Raw genomic sequence first — 23,369 nt, 5'->3', positions numbered from 1 at the left:
GGTCCTTGGTTTTGGCGCCCCTAAAGATGGCGATTTGGCGCCCCTAGAGGATGGCGCCCGTGTGCATTGCACACATTGCACATATGGTAGCGGGAGCCCTGAGCAGAGGGCACTAATAGCAGGGCCCCCGTAAGGGCTACTGGCGCCTGTGTGCAGAAAAAAGATTTTGGCGCCCCTTTAGGCAAATTTTTTGGGTCCTTAGTTTGGGCGCCCCTAAAGATGGCGATTTGGCGCCCCTAGAGGATGCGCCCGTGTGCATTGCACACATTGCACATATGGTAGCGGGGGCCCTGACTAATAGCACATACAGTTAATAATCCGACCAGAATCCAACATGTTGAATATGTCATAATCAGGATATTGACAGAAACGTTGTCAAACGTCAGACAAAACTTTTAGTTTACTGTCTGACGTGTCTGTGCTCGTGCTGCATTCTAGCTGGAAAACATTTCAGTTTTAGTATTATACTAGCTGTTGCCCGCGACTTCGTCCGCGTGGACTTCAGTTTATAGCGCGCGGTGTCAACAAAATTGGTGTCAAAAGCTTTTTAAAACCCTGGTACCCCTTAAATCAAAATACCCAAAACAGCCGTGTAGTGTGCACATAATATGATTTTTTTTTACTTAATTAAACTTTTTTATACCAAATTTTAAAGCTTATTTAGCGTTACACAACTTAGCTGCATAATGCATTACACAACCTTAGCTTTGCCCAATGCCCATAAACTATTTATTATTGGTAGACTGTTTCTGATATCTATGTTGGTAGGTGAGTTATTTAATAACATGTACAACAATCGAAAGAATCGCAAATATTAACTCAACATGGTACCACCTCTTATAGAAATATATATGAGCAAGCGATAGCGCGATCTAGGCGACTCTTGGCGCCATCTGTTCCAGTTTTTGGAACTAACTTAATTTGAACAAATTTACGCATAAACACCCCCTTACAACCCCTTTTTCCAGTAAGAAGTAGCCTATGTCCTTTCTCAGGCTTTAGACTATCTGTGTACAAAATTTCATTACAATCGGTTCAGTAGTTTTGGCGCTGTTGTTTTTGAATTTGATATCTAAGTTGGTAGGTGAGTTATTAGTTAATAACGTGTACTTATAACAATCGAAAGAATCGAAAAACGCATTTCAACATGGTACCACCTCTTATAGAAATACGCATGAGCAAGCGATAGCGCGATCTAGGGGACTCTTGGCGCCATCTATTTTGAGTTTTTGGAACTAACTTAATTTGACCAAATTTACGAATTTTCACCCCCTTACAACCCCTTTTTCCAGTTAAAAAGTAGCCTATGTCCTTTCTCAGGCTTTAGACTATCTGTGTACAAAATTTCATTACAATCGGTTCAGTAGTTTTGGCGTGAAAGCGAGACAGACAGACAGACAGAGATACTTTCGCATTTATAATATTATAGTATAGATAAACAAAAACATACTAACTAATAAGTATGATTAGTTCTATGTTACAATAAAGTAAAAATTAAAACGCCATCTGCTGAATCGTATTAGAACTAAAATGTTCATTGCATCGATATATTTCTGGATTTTTTATAATATTATACATAAAATATGTTTAAGATTTTTGAAATTTTATTTTAATACACATCCAAGAACCAGGAACATTGAAAACTTTTTGTTCCGCCTGCGGGACTCGAACCCAGGACCCCCGGGATGAGCGCTGGCCACGCACAATGCGAATTCATTTTCATTGCAATCGGTTCAGTAGTTTTGGCGTGAAAGCAAGACAGACAGACAGACAGACAGAGATACTTTCGCATTTATAATATTAGTATGGATAAGCAAGAAGGAATATTTTGGTAGATTTTTCACACAATTATTAACACTTAATACGGTTCCCTTTTTTCTCTCATTAAATATAGCCTATATTCAGCAGAAATAGTGTGGATTAAAAAATATGCATTAATACTTCCATCGTGCATCGGCATCGTGGGTATCGCAGACACAATAGATCTTCAATTGTTATGCTGGCAGCCGGCTGCCGCTATTGGAGATTTATAGTTAAAGAAATTAATTAATTATAATAGCAATCAAAAATAATAGTCATTCAAAACTTATTTTAAAAAGTTCTAAAAATATCACTTTCGTAGTCATAACTTTTAAAGCTTTTTTGAAATTAGGATTATAATAATGAAGCACGATAGTCTATATCAAATCAATAAAGCAGCACCCGGCTGTCGCATAACTATTGAAAATCTATTGTGTCTGCGATTCCCACGATCGAGGTAATATTTACGTGGACTCTCCGGGCGAGTCTGTGGCACTGATAATTAAATCTCTCCCCTACCGCACGCACACCCGCGCATCGCGCCTTGACGCCCAATTCGCAACGTGCAGCAGAAATCGTAATATTTTAATTTCGCCATAACATTAAAACCAAACGTCCAATTTTAATCATTCAAAGACCAAATATTATCTACATTAACTGTACTTAGTGATGAAATAATTTATTTTGATAAGAATTAATGCCATGAGTAAAATAAACGCATTTAAATATAGTCCAAAAAAAATTCTAGATTTTTTAATAAAAAAATGGTTATTGTGCCTCACTCAACATAGATAGGTATAGTGTGTCGCGGACTTTTTTGTAGATATTTAAAAGATCTATAATTACTTAGAACATTTTATGCCTCTATCTTTTATAGTTTAGGCAGCGTACGCAAAATAAGTAACTTTTCTGGTTGATTTTTTAAACCTTGCGTCCGAAAATCCCAAATATCTTACGGAACCTTATATTTTTCCAAAATAAAAATTAGCCTATGTTCAGCAGAAATAATGCAGGATTCCAATGGTAAAAGAATTTTTCAAATCGGTCCAGTAGTTTCAGAGCCTATTCGACTCAAACAAACAAACAAACAAACAAACAAACAAACAAAAAATCAAATCTTTCCTCTTTATAATAGTAGTGTAGATATCGGGAGTCACAATAGATCCTCATGGGTCGCAGTAACGTCAAGGCTACAGCGACCTGCCTTCTTAAAAAAATATTATACATCGTATACCTACGCTTCTGGCGCTCCGAAGTAGAAAAAGTAAGATCGCAATTTACAAGTCTGTAATAAGGCCAATACCTACGAATAATAAAAACTAAGGAATTGTAACTCCCATACTATTACCGTTTTAAAGGTTCCTTTTGATCTGTCATGTAACGTCAGCCTAGTACCGCTCAAGGTCACCTAAATATTGCAAATGTATTGAAATGTGTACCTAAGGTACACTTTTTTGACAAGTATTGTGGAGCATGTTTTTTGACGAAGTTACTTTTCCTTAGTTTTTATTATTCGTAGGCCAATAATTATGTACGGATGCGAGACCTGGACGCTCACACTCGATGAAGAGAATAAATTATTGGTAGCCGAAAGAAAAATCCTCCGCAAGATATTGGGCCCGGTGAAGACAGAAGACGGAGGAACTAGAAACCGAACCAGCGCCGAAGTTGAAGACCTCATGGCTGAGCCCAATATTATTGGCGTAAAAAAAGCCCAGCGACTCCGATGGCTCGGTCATGTTGCAAGAATGGGAGAGGATCGTGCCACTAAAATGGCGTTTCGTGGGCGTCCGATCGGGCGACGACCCGTCGGCCGTCCACGGTACCGGTGGCTAGATGTCGCAGAGCCGGACCTGCGCGATCTTCAAGTCACAGAGTGGCAAGAAACTGCGCAAGACCGCGACAAGTGGCGCAAACTCGTGTCGGAGGCCAAGATCCACTTTGGGTCGCTGAGCCATCGTAGTAAGTAAGTATACCTACGCTTCTGAAGGCCTTTGAGAGGATTTAGCACCGGATATAACCAATTAGCAACGTTATTTAAAAGATAAGCTCCTGATAAAAAGCTCAGAAAGCAAAGAGTAAGGGTTACAAGGGCTTTTACGATATGGCAGAAATGTATAATTTTATCTAATCGAAAGTGTATCTGTCTGTCTGTTACCTCTTCACGCCCAAACCGGTGGACCGATTTTGCTGAAATTTGGCATGGAGATACTTTGAGTCCCGGGAAAGGACATATGATACTTTTTAACCTGTAAAAATGTATGGTTCCCACGCGATAAACTAATTTTAGCGCAATGGAGTTGCGGACATCAACTTGTACTATTATGAATGCGAAGTAAAATGTGTATGTCTGTCTGTTACCTCTTCACGCCCATACTGGTGAACCGATATTGATGTAATTTAGTATGGATATACTTTAAGTCGTGGGAAAGGACCATAGGTTACATTTATCCCCGAAAATTGTACGGTTCCCGCGCGATAAACAAATTGTGCCACAACGGAGTCGCGGCCGTCATCATCTAGTATATTATAATAATCCTATACTAACAACCAAATTAGGAAAAATAAACTGCCGTCATGTTTTCAAAGGATGATAAGCATAATTTATTTAATAAGCAATCTGAGGTAATCAAAGCTCCAGCGGAAGCAGGAAGGATAATGTCGTAAATAAATCAAAAAATAAAATAATTATTTTTCTGGCCATAACGGTGCAACAAATTTCGCTGGGAGTGGTCGTAAAACAGCCAGCGGGAAGCAACAACCGGCTTTATTCCTTTGTGGGCAAGGATTATAGTCCCGTGGAGCGTTCCCGGCAACAATTGATGGACGCAAATCCGGGATCACGATGCCGGCAAAACAGATCTTGCCAGGAATAGAACTGTATTATCGTTTTTAGATAGCACATTTGCTTCTTCCGTAAATACTTATTCAAACACTAAAATAGACATAAAATGTGTTGACGGTTCACTCGAAGGGAAATATTTGAAGAAATAAGCATGATAATGCATTCAGAATTATTGTCCTATATGGTATGGATCTTGTTTATAATCCTTGTTTTGGTGACGGTGGCTGGTTTTATAAAAAACAGGCCAGCTACCCAGGCGTATTTGAGCACTATAAAATAGAGCTCGAGTGTGTGCGCAATACATGAAAACTATCACTCTTCCTTTTCGTTATTAGCCAGCTATTAGGACGGCTGAACGACACAACTGGCGAGAGATCCATTGCAGTACCGACTATTATAATATTCTTATCCGATGCATCATGAATCCCCTTCCTTATCAGATACACGGTTAATCAGCCTAAAATACACCATTTTATCACGAGAATTGAAGCCCCGAACCCCCTCCAGGTTAAGAGCCATGCTCTTATCCACTAAGACTAAGGACTAAACTTAAAACATCTTTATGAATGTAAGCCAACACTATCCCAATAGACGTTTCCAAATCCCAATGGGGCAGTCGCGTCAGAGATGAGAGACCTAATGGCAGTGGCGGCCCTAGAGGGTGGCGAACAGGGCAATCGTCCGGGGCCTCGCTCTTGCAGGGGCTTCGCAAGGTATTCTTTAGTAAGACAAAGGGCCTCGCATAGACCTGCCGCCGAGGGCCTCACAAAAAACTTCCGCCCGGGGCCTCGCAATGGGTGAGGCTGGCACTGCCTAATGGATCATCTTTACCACATGCATCTTGGACAACATGGCGCTGATGACGCGATGAATCAAGGAGTCTGGTTCGTATTATGAATCACGAGTATTAAACGCATTAACGTTACATCACGTCTGATCGACGCCAAATCATAAGCGATCTATTCATCGCCACAATGGGGTCGCAATGGGGGCCAACTCGGTCGGGCTATAATTTCGATCATAATATAATGTTGTGAATTTGAAAGTGTCCTAGACGTCTGTCCGTCAGTCACCTTTTCAGTTTTCGTCCTATTTAAATGTAAGTGTCTGTCGGTTATCTCTTCATGCTCCTTAGATGAGTGTGGTTATTCTTTGAGACCAGAAAAAGGATAATACGTACGAAGGTGTGTCTGGTCTTTCTGTTACCTATCCAGTATCCATGCTTAAACCGCTGAACCATGTTATCTCCGAATTTTGAAGTTTTATATCAGGAGTTTATCTATTCAAAGCGTTGATGTTTTAATAACAACTTATTAAATTTATAAAATAGCATTTATGACGATACGATTTCTGCAGATGTTTACGCAACGTATAACTTTAAGAGGGACTGTATCCACCTATCGACTAAAACACCATGACACCACACTTCCTCATCAACCTTCGAACCCATAATTTTATCTCATTTATGAAAAATTAACTAATATTGCCAGTCATGTATCTCTATTGAATCACCCCCTCTTGTAGGGCGAGGAATTCCGAGAATTGTGACCTTCCCGACTTTCCCTTTGAGCGCGTGAATGACAATTAATGTGGTAATGGAGAAATTTGATTTGTCCCTTATTTGATAAGAGTCCTCATACGTGTGACACCATTTCTGAATTGTATATACGAGAGATATCAATTCATAGGCTGCTGCGTAATTTGGTCGGGTTATCCAACTCACGCTAATTTAAACAACCCGACCAAATAACGAAGATCCGCTATCTGCCCGTGAATCAATTTATCTGATGACGTTACGATTGGGTTTAGATTTAGATACAAGCTAAAGAATCATCTCTGTCTATACTCCACTCGGGCTAACTTGTCGCTAGCGATCGTTGACTCCCTGTCAAAAACTTGTCATTTTCCATATAAACCGCTATTGACAATGAAGTGTCAGATATTGTCAATCGTGGTTTTATATGGAAAATGACAAGTTTTTGACAGGGAGTCAATGACCGCTAGCGACAAGTTAGCCCGAGTGGAGTATAGAGCTAAGTTTTCAATTGTAAGCTTTTCGCTTAATCATGATTAAAGCACAGATTTCTAAATAGTTACTATATTATAAATAATAGAGCTTCTGATAAGAAATAAATTAGAATGAAATATGAAACGTTTCCGCCGCCCGGACAGAGAAAGGCTCAGGGTAGGGAAAATGTGGAAAGACGAATATTAAAAACAACATTTCATAAAAAATTGTAGGAGGAAATGTTTAAACTGCCGTTAAAAACAATGATAAAAATTTTAATAAACAAAATTGAAATAAAACTCGGATTATTGACATCTGGTGCTCTATTTATGTATGATGATCTCCAGCAGATAGAACAATCCAGAGCAACAATACAACTAGGGTTGCCAAACCAGCCAATTTAGCCGGACATTTGTATAAAAAGGCTGGAGCCGGACACAGTGGTATACGTCCGGCCTGTGAGTTTTAGACAAAGACAAATATTATTTAGCACACGCCCATTTTAGTGTAAGCTCTTTACATTATTTTACAACAGTAACCTGTTTAAATTACACAATAGTGTCGGTATTGTACAATACTTTTCCGTCATTGAGTAGTTTTTCTGTCTGATATTATAATATATTATACTTAATTAATGTCAAATGCATTAAACATTAGCCGGATTTTCCTATCAGCTATATCTTATATCTTTAAACGAGTAATTCTTGTATACTAGAGATCGCCCAATGGTCGAAATTCGACCTCAGTTTCAACGACATTAGGACTACTACCAGAGTAGACAGAATTATAAACTACCTCACTATATTTTGTAAAAACATATTGACTTTATCATAGTTTTTTTCAACTCTTGTCTCTGGGACTCAGCTGATCTCAGACTGGCCGTGTAAGCATTGTCTAATAGTATCTAAGATTCAATAGAAAAAAAACTATAATCCATTTCCAATTTGTCACCTTGTTGTCAATAGACTTCAACCACAAATAAAAGAGTATAATTCGTGTGTATGGGCTTATCACTCAAAAATCTGTCATTTTTCCAAGTGTGTGTGTTATAGTGTGTGTAATGTTTTATTTGTTAAAAAAATGTATGATAAAAGCATAATTTCAAACTAATATTAGCTCGATGCACTCCTTCAGCATATAAACTATAACTGTGCAAAATTTTATTCACCTACGTTTCCCCATTTTTCGTCAAAAGGGATCCAAAGTTTTTGGCTCACGTATTAATATATAGATAACTATATAATATATAATTGGAATCTCGGAATCGGCTCCAACGATTTTCATGAAATTTGGTATATAGGGGGTTTCGGGGGCGATAAATCGATATAGCTAGGAATCATTTTTAGAAAATGTCATTTAATTCGTGTTTTATCGATAATAATCGATAAACTGAAAAATATGACTCTTCCTGACATCTAATTTCGAATAATAATACTATTTTGTGAGCAACTAATTGCTTTAACACTATTATCTATTATGTGCTTTAACGACACAACAACAGCTAAAGCTATTCCAGCAGATGGCGTTGTTAAGTAACACGAAGTCAATGAGTGTTTGCTATACCGAACAAAGCTCGGTTCTCCAGGTTAGTACCTGGAGAACATAATAATCTATATAATATATAAAAATGGATTTCCAAATGTGTTAGTCGCGCTAAAACTCGAAAACGGCTGGACGGATTGGGCTGATTTTAGTCTTAAAATATTCGTAGAAGTCCAGGGAAGGTTTTAAAGTGACACGAAGTTCACCGGGACAGCTAGTCTTATATTATATAAAAATGGATTTTCAAATGTGTTAGTCGCGCTAAAACTCGAAAACGGCTGAACGGATTGGGCTGCTTTTAGTCTCAAAATATTCGTAGAAGTCCAGGGAAGGTTTTAAAGTGACACGAAGTTCACCGGGACAGCTAGTATATTATATTAACGGTGCGACAAAAGCCGGACAGCCACTAATTTAGTCCAGATGTACGCAATCAAAAATTCTATGTCCGTCTTTTATACCAGCACGCCTCTATCCGGCTACATCCGGACATCTAGCAACCCTATAAATACAACACTGCATGCTGTTATGACAGGTTTTGACAAATCACAGGGACGGTTCGCTGTACAAACGGAATAGAATAATAAATGTAGATCGATCGTAGTCACAATCGTAGTGCTGTTGTTTGTTGCCGCACAAACTACCATACAATATAATATACAATCGTATATTTTTTTAATTTAATTTAATTTTTTTACCCCCATAATACAAATACCTTACAGAGAGTCTGCTTGCAATGTCTCACCGAGGTCTCGCCAATCGGTAGGTGTAATCACTCCCATGGTACTGAACTAAACTAAATCCCACCAAAAACATACCAGTTAAAATAAGGCCAAGTTCCTATCGGCAAATTTTTGGTCTAAAAAAAGAGTTGGAATCCAAACGAAAAATTTGCCGATAGGAACTTGGCTCCATTGTAACAGATATGTTTTTGGTGGGATTTAAATACTTTTTTTCAAGAAATTATACCTATTTTTTTCTTTTTGTGCCACACCCGACTTAAACAATACCTACGATATATGGTGCTAGTTGTATTTGTTAAACTATCAATAGAAGCGAAATTTTCAAGTAAACAGTATTTATTTAACCTATATCAACTCCCAAGCAGTCGAATTCGACCGCGTAAATAATAGATTTCCAAGAATCCGCGATCGAAGGATTTGAGGAGGATTTTTTGAGGAGCCGACTCGTGCTTGACCGATTTCTTCTTAATTTTTTTATTAATCTACATATTATAACACACGACCTGAGTGTCAAATTTCATTACGTTAGGAAAATTGGAAGTGGTATCTAAAGTTCGTAGATTAACCGACTCACGCTTGACCGATTTCTCAAAAATCTCAATTTCTTTAATCTACTTAGAACACATGACCTGCGTGCCAAATTTCATAACGCTAGGACAATCGGAGGTGGCCTCTAAGGTTTGTAGGTGAACCGACTCACGCTTGACCAATTTCTTAAATTTCTCAATTTTTTTTAATCTACATATAATACGCGACCTGTGTACCAAATTTCATAACGCTAGGACAGTTGGAAGTGGCCGAGAGGTTTTGATTACCGGTCAGTGAGTGAGTGAGTGCCAAAATTTGCTATTTTCACAGGGAGATATTTCAGGTTCTACCGAAGCTATATCTATTAAATTTGGTATACTGCTTAAGTATTAGCACATAATTACGTAGGTATAGTTTTATTTTGCCCTCGCAATAGGCACTGAGCTCAAAAGTGCGTCGAAACGGTTTGTGTAAATAGTGCACGGCATGCGCGCGGCCTGCTGGAACTTGGCCGCGCACTCCGTGCGCTTTGATTTTCCCGCAGTGAGCGAACTGAATGCTAATATTATGAACAATAATTGCTAAGTGTATTTTGATTTCAACTAATAGGATAATTATTATATAAGTAACTGCAATGTTTTACGCTAGAGGCACCACCAGCACATACAGTTAAAAAAAGTTTTGTTCGACCCTCTGCTCCCTTTATATAAATAAAACAAATAAAAAAAACTGCCGGCAGCTCCCAGCTCCCAAGTCACCTCTATCTACTTATATGTGGTGCATCATACACGTTCATAACTCGTAATGCACAATCGATACGAACATGTCAAGTGCGGGAAGTAGGTTAGGCACGTTTACTGTCACCCCCAGGCCCCTGTATGATTTATCCACCGGTAAACATCATCAAAACCTCACTTACCTCTAACCAGACTCACAAAATTCCATATTGATTAGTAATGAATATTGACTGGTATTGTGGTTTGGACCTTTGCAATTAATACTAAGTAAATAGTAACGTAATCCATATCCATACTAATATTATAAATTCGAAAGTCTGTCTGTCTGTTACCATTTTTCACGTCTAAAATGCTTAACCGATTTTGCTCAAATTTGGTATGGATATAATTTGAGTTCAGGGAATGGACATATTAGAATACTTTTTATCCCGTCCCGTTAACCGGTTCCCGGGCGATATACTAATATTTTGGCGCAACGTAGTCAAAAAATCCGTATTTAAGAATAGGCCGGGATGGCCTAGGCCTAGGCCTTAATGTATATTCCAGCAGAAAATCAGTGCAGCAACTTGCTGCTTATGCTGAGCTGGGGTCCATTTTGTGAGATCACACAATATAATGTAAATTAAGTATTGTACTGTGTCCTGGTTCTCTCGTCCTTTGTAAATATTGTGTTGTGTGATGTGCAAAATAAACTTTTCTTATTCTTATTCTTATTCTATATATGCCGTCCGAGGATACACATTAATATTATCACCGAAGGATTCGGGAGTATTTTCCTATCAACAGAGTTCGAAAGTCGAGAGAAGAACCGACGTAAGAAACTCCATAGAGCCGGAGTCACCTTTTAGCAAAAACATGACTATACATTATACAATACTTATTAATGTTTAATACGGTACGCATGTTGAATTTCCTCATTACTTATTTATGGAATAAATTGTGTTGGAGGAAAATGTCGTGTACTTTAATTTAACGTCAACAAGGAAAACGCTTTGGTCTCCTGTTTCGCTCTCATCTCGGGTAAATCGGTGCCGACATTTGTACAGTGATATGACGATTATTACAGCTCCTCGTCAGTAACCAGAAACCATGATACAGAGTGATTATGACGCTGGAGTACATTTATAACCCTCCCAGCGACAACCAGATTACATTTTATAAAAGCTGAAAGTAACCGAAGCGACCGCAGTTCAGTTTTAGTTAAGCAAATATAGCAAAAAGCGGATATGGGCGAATAGCCCATAGACGGCCCTAAATTACATAATAAAAAATTTAAAAAATAAAACACGATCGAAAGTCCATAGTCGCTGGCCGTTCCTGCCTTTATAGGGATCATAAACATGTAAACTCTCAGCTTTTATAAAATGACGAAAGTCAGGCTGCTGCTGGCTCTTACTCTATACAGGGTGTAACAAAAATAAGTTATAATACTTTAGGGTGGGTACGTGTTCCTTGTAGAGAGTTCATTGTGAAAGTAGCAGCGCTGAAAGACAAAACATTTTTTTCACTTTTGTATGGGCAAGGGCCCGAGCGTCACGAGTTTCCCCATACAAAAGTGAAAAAAATTTTGGTCTTTCAGCTCTGCTACTTTCACAGTGAACTCTCTACAAGGTACACGTACCCACCCTAAAGTATTATCACTTATTTTTGTTACACCCTGTATATAAAAAGATTAAAAACCCCTCAAGCAAGGAATTTGAGTACACGTGTTTCTCAATTTTCTTTAAATATTTTTGGCATTCCCTATGATGGAATCTTTCTAAGGGGGTATTTTTGCCAGGATTATATTTACATACATACCCTTCTGTACTTTGGCTTTGCCCTCGGGTAAGCAAGTCTTCAGAAGCTCAAACTACAGGGTGCTGTTAACGACTAGACATGAAAATAATTGGTTGTCTGTTTAAAATTGAAATAAGTAACTATAATAATAATTTGCAGCTTCTTGGAGTTTGTAGCATGTCTTTTGTTGCAGGGTCAAACAGGTTGGTTAACCATGAAAAGTTAAACCAAAGTTATACGGGATCTGGTCAAAACTTTAAGAGTTTTGATCAGATCCTATAATCAGTCACACGAGAAAAGTATTTTCTGTTTCATAGATAGGACTGAACCAAAAATATATTAATGCTCAATCGCAGAATCTTCCAGATTTAATCTGTGACCGTGGAACTTAGATTAAATAATTGTGGTTTCATTCTACAAAGTACAAACGTAGATACGAGAATTGTACGCATAAGGGAAATTACATGCAGCCTTTCATATTTTAATATAAACTTTTCTTGTTCGTGTCCCCTGAGGTCTGAGTTGAGAAAACTTTGACTATTATGTGCTCACTTAAAGTCCGAAGATTGTAATAATAAAACATCTGACAACCTTGGTCGGTTTCTGGCATGTTTCTGGATTTTTTGACGTTTTCAATGACGTTATCGATTGGGCATTAATCTGGGGGCACGGCAGTACCCCAGCCAAGCTTTTTAGAAAAGGCACGGCCGTATACCATACTTTTCTCGAAGCGGTTAGCGGCTATTTCACAGTTCACACCCCCTTTATCTTCGATGTTAACAAAGTTAGGGATTTAGAATTTCGGTCACTAGGAGCAAGTATTAAAACTAGCTTCACCTTCAAATTACATGAAATGTCGATAAATAGTTTAATAGTTACGAATGATCAAAGTTACTACATTTTGTCACTCACTGACTGACAGATCATCAAAATTCTAAGGTACTTCTAGCAGACTCAGGACCTTGAAATTTGGTACCCGGATAGCTCTTTATTCACTACCATACTTTTCTCGAAGCGGTTCGCGGCTATTTCACACCCCATTTATCTTCGATGTTAACAAAGCTAGGGATTTAGAATTTCGGTCACTAGGAGCGAGTATTAAATAGTTTTAATACTAGCTTAACCTTCAAATTACATGAAATTTCGATAAATAGTTTAATAGTTACGAATGGTCAAAGTTACTACATTAATTTGTCACTCACTGACTGACAGATCATCAAAATTCTAAGGTACTTCTAGCAGACTCAGGACCTTGAAATTTGGTACCCGGATATTATTCACAATGAAAAGAAAAATTATGAAACCGGCCAAGTGCGAGTCGGACTGGCGTACATAGGGTTCCGTACCGTAAATTTGTATGGGAGCCCCCCTTAACTAATATTTTTATTTAATTTTTATTATAAATTATTAAAGTTAAAATACAGTTGAGTATTTTCTGAAATTTTCAAAAACCTTACTGTTACCATTATGGATATAGAGCAAAAAAGGGGAAAAAAATCGTGTTTGACAAAAGGCTTTAAGTTAGTTATGTACTTAATTAAATAGTATTAATAACAACGTTAACAATGAAACAATAATTACATTCGATTAAAATATAAATGTAATCAGTACTGTGATACACATTCCTTACTCGCTTGAAATAATATGGGAGTTTTAAGTTATCACATGAAGTAAGGTGTGCTCCTTTCCGGCGAGGAACGTCGAGACGCTTACATCAGTGCTGCCATGTGTTCAACGGTAATGCTAAAAATGACCACCTTCAAGTATTAAAGCTTAGGGGATAATACTCTAGTGCGAAGGAGTCACAATAGATCCTCATGGGTCGCAGTGACGTCAGGGCTACAGTGACCTGCCTTCTTTAAAAAAAAAATTAAAGCTTAAGAGTCAATTATTTATTATGAATATAATAATCGACTCAGAACTCAGAAGTATTTACGTTACGTTGTCCACCTTTAGAATTAACGAAGCCTCAAAGAAAAAATATAAAGGAGATAGAGAATGAGTGCTAAGCTAAGTACAGAAAAGTTATAACGTGACCTGAAAAGCAAAGAAAAAAAATCTTCAAAAAAGAAATGAAATGCCACCAAAAACATGAAATGTAAAAGGAGTCAAGCAAAATATTGCATAGCTATTCAATACTTCTGTCGTACTTTTTTTACGACAGAAGTATTGAATAGCTATGCAATATTTTGCTTGGCTCCTTTTACATTTCATGTTTTTGGTGGGATTGTTGTTTACGAGAGTTCATAATATTATGTGTCGCAAAACGTTAACATGGTACGGCGAAACAGGAGGGGAAAATATCACTTTTTCATTATTGCTTCTTTATAGAATCGCCAATCAAAATTAATATGACGCGACGTTGACGTTCGACTAGTCTAATGTCAATACCGTACATTTTGATCGGCGATGCTATAAAGAAGCGATAAAGATAACGTCTCGGCGTGTCTCGGCTATAGGCTCTAATCACTGATACGTGATCTACCAATAGCGTGATTGCTGCGTGCACCCGCCCCGCTCACTCCTCGCTTCACCAAAGAGACCCAAAAGTCAAACTTTTTTCAGCGATCTTATCTGTACGGTGTACCTTATGTGGTCCGCATAAAGGACCCATTAGAGGTAAATTATCTCCGAACGATCCATTGCTCTGTACTAATTGAATTCCCCGTGGATAGGGCTGGCAGGTCACCAAACCGAAAAACCGGACAAACCTGAAACCAGCCAGCTTAGCCGGACACGTCTTGTATAAGCCGGTCTGCTGTATAGGTTCTCACGGAAGTAATTTTTTTTTCTGTTTTATAGGATGTTTAACGCCTCCGTGGTCTAGTGGTATAGAGCGCGGCTCTTGACTCGGAGGATCCATGCGTCGGATGGGCATGTAAAAAGTCGGTCCTGCGCCTGATCTCTCGCTAGTCGTGTCGGTCTTCCGTCCCACTGGGTTATGAGAGTAAAGGAATAGAGAGTGCTCTTGTGTACTGCGCACACACTTGGGCACTATAAAATCACTCCTGCGTACCTGGCCTGGTTTTAATGAAACCGGCCACCTTCACCGAAACCGGGGTGGGGGGTATTATTATATCATTAGGATATTCATATAAATTGTAAATGAAAAGCTTTACAAAAGCCGGACGGGAGTTGTAGGGATACAATTTTGGCCGGACACGCCTTCAAGAAGCCTGATACTGTCCGAGATGTGTCCGAGCTTACCCGGACGCTTGGCAACCCTACCCGCGGAACATTATTATTGAGAGCGCGCGCGGAATCCGAATGAGATGCAAATATACACAGTAAACTAATTTGTTTTTAAACGATCCTTTTCGGAAGCTCGGTGCTCACTAAATTGAATTTAACTTATTTTTCGTGTGGTTGTACTTGTGTGGAATTTTAAGCCCAGTAAGTACTTTACACTGCACCACAACAGTGAGCCAGCAGTTTTAATCATATTTTCTGACCAACAACTTTGAAAATATAGCTGGGATTTCGTATTCCTGGTGATCCCAACGTTTCGGCTCTTTTCCGACCGTGACCACTAGAAGCAGCCAAAACTTCAGGAATAATAAGAAAATACTCTAGAGTATTTTCTTATTATATGTATCTATATAGAGACAAATAATGCTCTACGACAAAATCCAAATCCAAAAAAAAGTGCCGAACGCGAGAAGTTATGATTTCCAGGTTTTTAGAAATATTCGAATACCGCACACCGGTGTACAAAGTTATTTGACATAACTTTAGTCGCCTAATATTATTAAGTTAATAAGAATAATATTTCATTTAAAAAAGGTAAAAAGTAATAGTAAAGTAGGTAATTTTTATGTGACCTCTTGACATGCCTTCCTAACGATTCATCACGTCAAATAACGGTAGGTCTTTATTCGAAGAGCAAATTACCTATTGATTGTACCAAAGTGTGACTGTGGCAGTGTCCCATTTCTGACGCCCGTGTGTCACAAATTTATTCACCCCGATGTCAATACATTGATATTCATTACAGCGGCGGAGAGCTGTAACGAATTATGAAACACTGGAGCCTTAATATGAGGACTTTCGTTTTAATCAACTTGACGCAACAAGCTACGCGCTTTTTAGGGTTCCGTAGCTAAATAGCAAAAAACGGAACCCTTATAGATTCGTCATGTCTGTCTGTCTGTCTGTCTGTCTGTCTGTCCGTCCGTATGTCACAGCCACTTTTATCCGAAACTATAAGAGCTATACTTGGTAAGTACATGTGCTCTGTAAACCGCATTAAGAAATCCCGAATCCAGCATGGGCTGGGACATATTCGCGTATAGGTCAGATGAAAAAATTGTTTTTCATCTGACCTATACGTGTGGGGTATCTATGGATAGCGCTTTAAAAATCATATTCAGGTTTCTCATATCATTTTTTTTCTAAGACTCTTCCAAAGTGGTAAAATGTGTGTCCCCTCCCCTCTAAGGATGGATGATAATAATAATGATAAGTCTGAAAAATAATATATGATGTACATAACTATAAAAACTACCAACGAAAATTGGTTTGAACGAGATCTAGCAAGTAGTTTTTCTATACGTCATAAAATACGGTAAACCTTAAATTAACTTTCACTAAATCAACTGAAATATAAAAATAATTCAAAAACCTTTTAATTTCATAAAAATAAACCTTATTGCTGCTGCGGAACCCTTCATGGGCGAGTCCAACTCACACTTGGCCGGTTTTTTAACCTTATTGCCATGTAATTATAGGGTCGAAAAGATGTCACTTGACTTGTACGGGACTGTAGCTCAGAATGAGCCATAATATTTGACTTAGGCGCAGAACTAATTATGGAAATTAATTTCTACTTTGTATTCTCTACACTACTATGGTCTTTGACTGATGTAATATATAAAATTCTCGTGTCGCGTCGTTTGTCGCCAAACTCGGAAATGGGTAAACCAATTTCGTTGAAATTCTTTGTGTGAATTAGCCATCATCATCATCAGTATGAAAAATAGAATCAACACATCTATTTTTCATACTATCAAAATAAGTTGTAGCTCACCAAACAGCGCACAATCCTTGCGCTTCCAAAGTTTGTCTGAAAGTTGGAGGTTTGTAAAGAAATGGTCATTACAGCGTCTGAAAACAGTGGGAATAAGCGGTAATAAGCCCTCTTAAGTAGAGTACATCGAGCGAGCTTATTTTCGCAAAGAATTCTTTATATTATTATAATTTATAAATAATAATAATCAGCTACTAATTTTCAATTCTCGCTAAAACTCGAGAGCGGCTAAACTGATATGGCTAAATTTAGTCTTGAAATGTTCTTGGAAGTCCAGAGATGTTTAGGTTAGGTTAGATAAGTGATAGAGGGAGCCTACGCTAGCCTGCCACGATTGTGGCACTGCGGAGGACACGGCCCAGCACACCCTCGAGGTGTGCGATCGTTGGGCAGTGCAGCGCCATCTCATAGCGCTGCTTAGGCGGGACCTCGGCTCTCGAGCATGGTTCGCTTCATGCTCGAGAACGTTGAGGCTTGGCGGGCAAGAAACCGTCCTTTCGCAGAAAGAGGCCGCAGAGCGGAACAGAGAGGATGACCCATCCTCCGTCCCGCACCGCCGGCGTAGGACGGGTGTGCGGAGGCGTCGTTACGCGAACCTCCAAACTTCCGTCTAATCCGGGGCTCCAGGCAAGGATGGGAACCTGCCCGGCTTACCTAGTCCAGGCGCCAAGAGGAATGCTTCAGTTTGCCGAAGCGTTCCCTAATTTTGGTGGAAATCCGGTCCCTTTTGAGGTAGACCGGCCGGTCGTAGAGCAAGTTCTGTGTTAGACAGATCCAGGATATCCCTCCGTATACAGCTGAAGGCAAACCGCAGGTGGTTTTAGTGGCTAAGCCTGGCGCTTCTCGCCGGGAGTCCCACATATCCCCGGGGTGCTTCAGCTTAACTGAGGCACACCCCCAACCCGGGGCACCCATAAAGGGTTTCCTCTGCACAAAAAAAAAGGTTAGATAAGTGATACGAAGTTCATTGGGACATACTAGTGTTTAATAACTAAGCATTAATCATTTATCTATTCTACACAGATTTGCAGTCAAGTATTGCAATATAATTGCATGTTATCATTATTCATTATCGATAACAGATAATAGACTTGAGGGGAAATTATCTTGTTGGGTCAGCAGTGAACCCGTAAAGTAAGACCAATTAAACCTCAGACTTGCACCTGCAATCATCATCATCCTGTAGCCGGCTACTGTATTTGCCACTTTTAGAGCAAATAAAAGGATTGAATGAACTGTTGAACGTTAGCCTTTTTTCATTAACAGGGGAAACGCATTAAAGAAAAAAAGAAAGAAATAAAAATTTTATTTTTAGTACACACAAGACACAAGCAGTACAGGTGCAAACAAACTAGTATAATTATTTAACTAATTGTGCCTAGATGTGTCAAAAAAAGGGTTCAGTTCGGCTTAGGCCATGTACCTATGTTGGACACATGACACCGGTTTTCAACTGAACCGCTAAGTGAAATACGGATGTCATTTACCTAACTAAACATAATATTAGTTTCCCTGGTTATTCCATTAAGATTTCCCTGGTTAGGCCTGCCTGGTTAGGACTCAGTTAGCTGAAGCACCTTGGGGGTATGTGGGACTGGCCGACGATAAGCGCTAGCCGACCCACTAAAACCACTTGCGGTTTGCTACCAGCCGTTGAACGGAGAGTGTGCCGGATCTGTCTAATACAGATATCACCGTAAGCTTCACCCAACGAGCGTCAACCATCCCAATATTGGGCAGCCCTCACCCATCTGCTGCCTGCCACTTTCACTGTCAAACAAGCTGCAGCTCGTCCTACACAGGACGTGTAGGACGAGTCCAAACGGATGGATCGATTTTGATCTAGTAATTTCTTTGTTCGAAAGCTGACATAATCTAGGGCGTTCTGGTTGATGCTCATGAATCATGAGCCCGTTCTGCGCTCAGTGCGAAAAATATTGTGGTTTCCTTATACTTGTGAGAGTGTTGTATCACGTTTGTTTTTAATTTCTTGATTAAGTCGAGCGAGTTTAATTTTAAGGACGCAGCTAAGTATACTGTATGATAATTATACTGTGGCATCACTAATGAGCGCTTTGAGGATGTGCCCCAGTTAACTCATAATTTGACATTTAACAGGCGCAGTTAAATTTTAACCAGCACTCGAATAATTGGACTAATTACGGAGGTATTCTGATCTTCGGTTCTCGAAATAAACGAGTCTTTCGAAAATAGTTATATGGCAATGCAAGGATATGTTCCGAAAAATAGCCCAGCATACTGGCTCATGACGTCATAAAGAAGCTCATGAAGAATCGTCATCATTAATACATAATTTAATATTATAATACTGTTGATTCGTTCCCGAATATACGTTAGTGACGTATATTGTATAACAACTTGATTGAAGCACGGCCTACTGTATACTGGGTTTTATATCGGAACCTAGGCAAATTTATATAAATTAATATTCAACTTTCTATCTCCGAACTCTACACTTCGACTGTCATCTCTATTAAATTACTACTCTATATATTTTGATCTATTTTATATTTTCAGTGACTGAAATTTTTCTTCAGCGTTACGGATCTCTCATTACGGATATCTACGTCTCAAAGTTTAAATTTTAAACTAGTTTGGTAGTTTGAAACTTTAAAACCAACCCATTTTTATCTCGTTTTCTAATAAACAACACAACGGAAAAAATAATATAAAAAAAGTCAGCGTGCTTTTTTTACCGACTTCCAAAAAGGAGGAGGTTATACTTGTATGTTCAACGATAACTCAGCCGTTTGTGATCTAATTTTCAAAATTATTTTAGTGTTGTATAGGGTTTCACTCAAATTTGGTACCATGTTCACAAAAGTGGTGAACTGATGATGGAATCCTGGAGGAATCGAGGGAACTCCTTGAAATTTGTATGGAAACATATAGTGATTTTAATTTTTTCTGAAGCATTCAAGGTAAATGCTACCAAAAAGTAAGATTTCGCATCAGGTTATATCCTGGATCCGAAGGTACCAAACATAACTTTTGAATCCTTATAGATACGGGTTCGGGGATTTCGGCGTTGTTTAAAGTACTGAAAGCATAAGCCAACACATCAATTTATTTGATCATCATCATCAAAATCATAATTATGCCATGGGTCATCACATTATGACCCAATTATTGATGCTTTTCGTGATATTTTGCATCGAAGCAGATGTTTTTGGTGATTATTTCGCTGTTTGTGGACCGATTTTCAAAATTCTTGTGTTGTTTAGGATATAATCTTGATTTTGTATAATAATTACGAAAGTGGTGAGCTGATGATGGGATCTATGAGCAATCGAGGGAAATCCTTGAAATTTGTCAAAAGACTCATAGTGGTTAAAATGTTGTTTCTAGTAACTTAAACATATGTTACGAATAAGAGAAAGTTCATACGAAGGTGTCTCTTGGTCCAAAGGCACTGAACAGAACTCCTGAACCTTTAAAGATAAAAGTTTTTAAATTGCAGCATCGCTTAGATAACTGCAAGCATTTACCACAATACTTATGGTAACTTAAAACTCCCATATAATATATCGAGCGAGTAAGGAGTGTTGCATATCGTAGTACGGATCACATTTATATTTAAATCGAATTTAATTATTGTTTCATTGTTAACGTTGTTAATACTATTTTTTATTTAATTAAGATTACCATTTCATTAAATACTTAAGTACATAACTAACTTAAAGCCTTTTGTACGCGAAACAAATAATATGCAGGTCGAAAGTCGAAACTCATAAGTAATGTTCTTGCAAAGTTACAAACATAAAAATCTTTTATTTTATTTAATATAATAAAGTATTATATTATTATTATATTATTTTTCAATTTCAGTTTTTAGGTTTCCCTGCCCAAAGGATGAAAACGGGACCCTATTATTAATAAGTCTTCGCTGTCTGTCCGTCGTACAACCGCAATAGCTAGATAGATGCAATTTTCACAAATTATGTATTTCTGGTGTCGTTATAAAAGCTAATAGTCCAATCAAAATAAAATAAATTATTAATGGTTGGCCTCGTACAACAAACACGATTTTTTTCCCTTTTTTGCTCTATATCCATAATGGTAACAGCAAGGTTTATGAAAATTTGAGAAAATACTTAATTATATTTTAAGTTTAATAAATATTAATAAAAATTAAATAAACTTATTATTTAAGGGGGGCTCCCATACAAATTTACGGTACAGAATCCTATGTACGCCAGTCCGACTCACACTTGGCGGGTTTCATAATTTTTCCTTTCATTGTGAATAAAGACCTATCCGGGTACCTTTAAAGGTTCTAAGTCTGCTAGAAGTACCTTAGAATTTTGATGATCTGTCAGTCAGTGAGTGACAAAATGTAGTAACTTTGACCATCCGTAACTATTAAACTGTTTATCGAAATTTCATGTAATTTGGAGGTTAAGCTAGTTTTCATACTTGCTCCTAGGGACCGATATTCCAAATCTCTAGCTTTGTTAACATCGAAGATAAAGGGGGTGTGAAATGGCCGCGAACCGCTTCGAGAAAAGTATGGTACGGCCGTGCCTTTGCTAAAAAGCGGCCGTGCCCCCAGATGTACACAAAATCTCAATAAAGGGGGTATTTACATAACTTTCCGCGTGCTCCGCGTGGCAATTATGAGCAATTGCCTCTTATGAAACGCACCAGAAAAAGATGGCCCCTAGTTCCCGGTAGCGGTACTATTCCTGGCCACGGTAGCGGCCATGGTAACGGCACTGCGAGGGGTGCTAAGAATCTCGGGCTACGGATCGCTACCACCAACTGGACCTGGCGACGTACAACGGACGACGATCTCCGCTTAGTTGCAGGCCCATGTTGGATGCGAGTAGCAGGAGATCGGTCATCTTGGCGTTCATTGAGAGAGGTCTATGTCCAGCAGTCGACGACTATAGGCTGATATGATGATTACATAACTAACTAACTAATAATTATCTTTATAATATTTTTTTTAAAATGAAATAAGGGGGCAAACGAGCAAACGGGTCACTGGATGAAAAGCAACTTCCATCGCCCATGGACACTCGCAACATCAGAAGAGCTGCAGGCGCGTTACCGGCCTTTTAAGAGGGAATAGGGGAGCGAAAGGAAGGGAATAGGGAAGGGTAGGTAAGGGAATAGGGTAGGCCGTAGGGGATCGGGCTTCCGGTAAACTCACTGACTCACAAAACACAGCGCCAGCGCTGTTTCACGCCGGTTTTCTGTGAGCCCGTGGTATTTCTCCGGTCGAGCCGGCCCGTTCGTGTTGAAGCATGGCTCTACCACGTAAAATGTTGCGATATTCGAGAAAAAACTGTGTTAATTACATAGTAATTTTGTTTACTAGACGAAAACAAAACAGATACGGGCTTATGTTTGCACTCTCTTATCTCTGTTGACCTATGTGAATTGCCGTCTCCCATCATAAAACCAAATATTTTGTTTCAATTTTAATTACACAAAATTGTTTTATATTACGAGTATTAAATATTTACTTTTGAATATTATTAATTTATTATACATATAAGTACCAGGCTCAATTCAATTAATGTTTTTCAGCACGACAGCAGGCTGCTGGCCATAAAAAACTTAATCAGTTGAGGAAAGAAAACACAAAATTTGGGCCCAACTGGTTTAAAATAAGAACGTTAAAATAAAAAACTTACCGTGTCTTTTAATTTCTTGATAATAAACAGCGGCAAAATAATAATAAAAAAAACAGTTTAACACAACATAATACACTACTTTACTCTCTGTCACAACACAAAAGGAAAACAAAAAAATCACGAAATTAATTTTGGTCCGATCAAATCGAATTATCGATTCCTTCCTCTTCCGGAAATCATTGTTGACGTTTATTTTTCTTAACGCACGGAAAATTCGCGGGCACAGGACACACGCGTAGCGCGCGCCGCGGTCCAAACGACACTGAAAAATAAAGGACCGTCCGTGAGCGCTCGGCCTTTCAGCAGATCCATAAGAGAAAGTACACGCTCCCTCCGTCCTTGTCTGGCTCAAGGATAATATTATTATTATCTCTTGACTCCTCACCCTGTTGTCCGGCCTGCCTAGCATACGCCAACGAGATATCTCACTCTACATGTTTTCTCGATGTTTGATGGTTTGTCTCTTCATCTCTATTGACCCTAGCATGACAAACATTTTTTCTCGCGTAGATCTATAATCGAAATAACACATTTTATAGAGTTTTGTCGAGATTTTGACATTATGATATCTCGAGAGTGAGATATCTCGTTGGCGTATGCTAGGCATAAGGCAGGCTGACCGCACGACAAACCGAAATATATTTTCCGCTTTTCCTCAGCGTGAAATAACAGATCCTCTCTGCGATGTTCTGTGGCCGGCG

At 38.6% G+C, this 23,369-nt stretch overlaps 1 protein-coding gene across 2 annotated transcripts in view; it reads right to left on the bottom strand.

Annotated features, from left to right (window-relative positions):
• The window catches only part of LOC121738385 (diacylglycerol kinase 1), a 107,091-nt gene extending 84,178 nt beyond the window's left edge, over positions 1-22,913 (bottom strand). For both annotated transcript variants that reach the window (XM_042130398.1, XM_042130403.1), the window contains exon 1: positions 22,669-22,913. The gene's annotated coding sequence lies outside the window, so the exon portion shown is untranslated. The remainder of the gene's footprint in view (positions 1-22,668) is intronic.
• Between the last annotated feature and the right edge of the window lie 456 nt (positions 22,914-23,369).

Source organism: Aricia agestis, chromosome 2 (assembly GCF_905147365.1).
Source record: "Aricia agestis chromosome 2, ilAriAges1.1, whole genome shotgun sequence".
NCBI classification, from domain to species: Eukaryota; Metazoa; Arthropoda; class Insecta; order Lepidoptera; family Lycaenidae; genus Aricia; species Aricia agestis.
The sequence above is the reverse complement of the archived record's forward strand: the minus strand, read 5'-3'. Positions and strand labels throughout refer to the sequence as shown.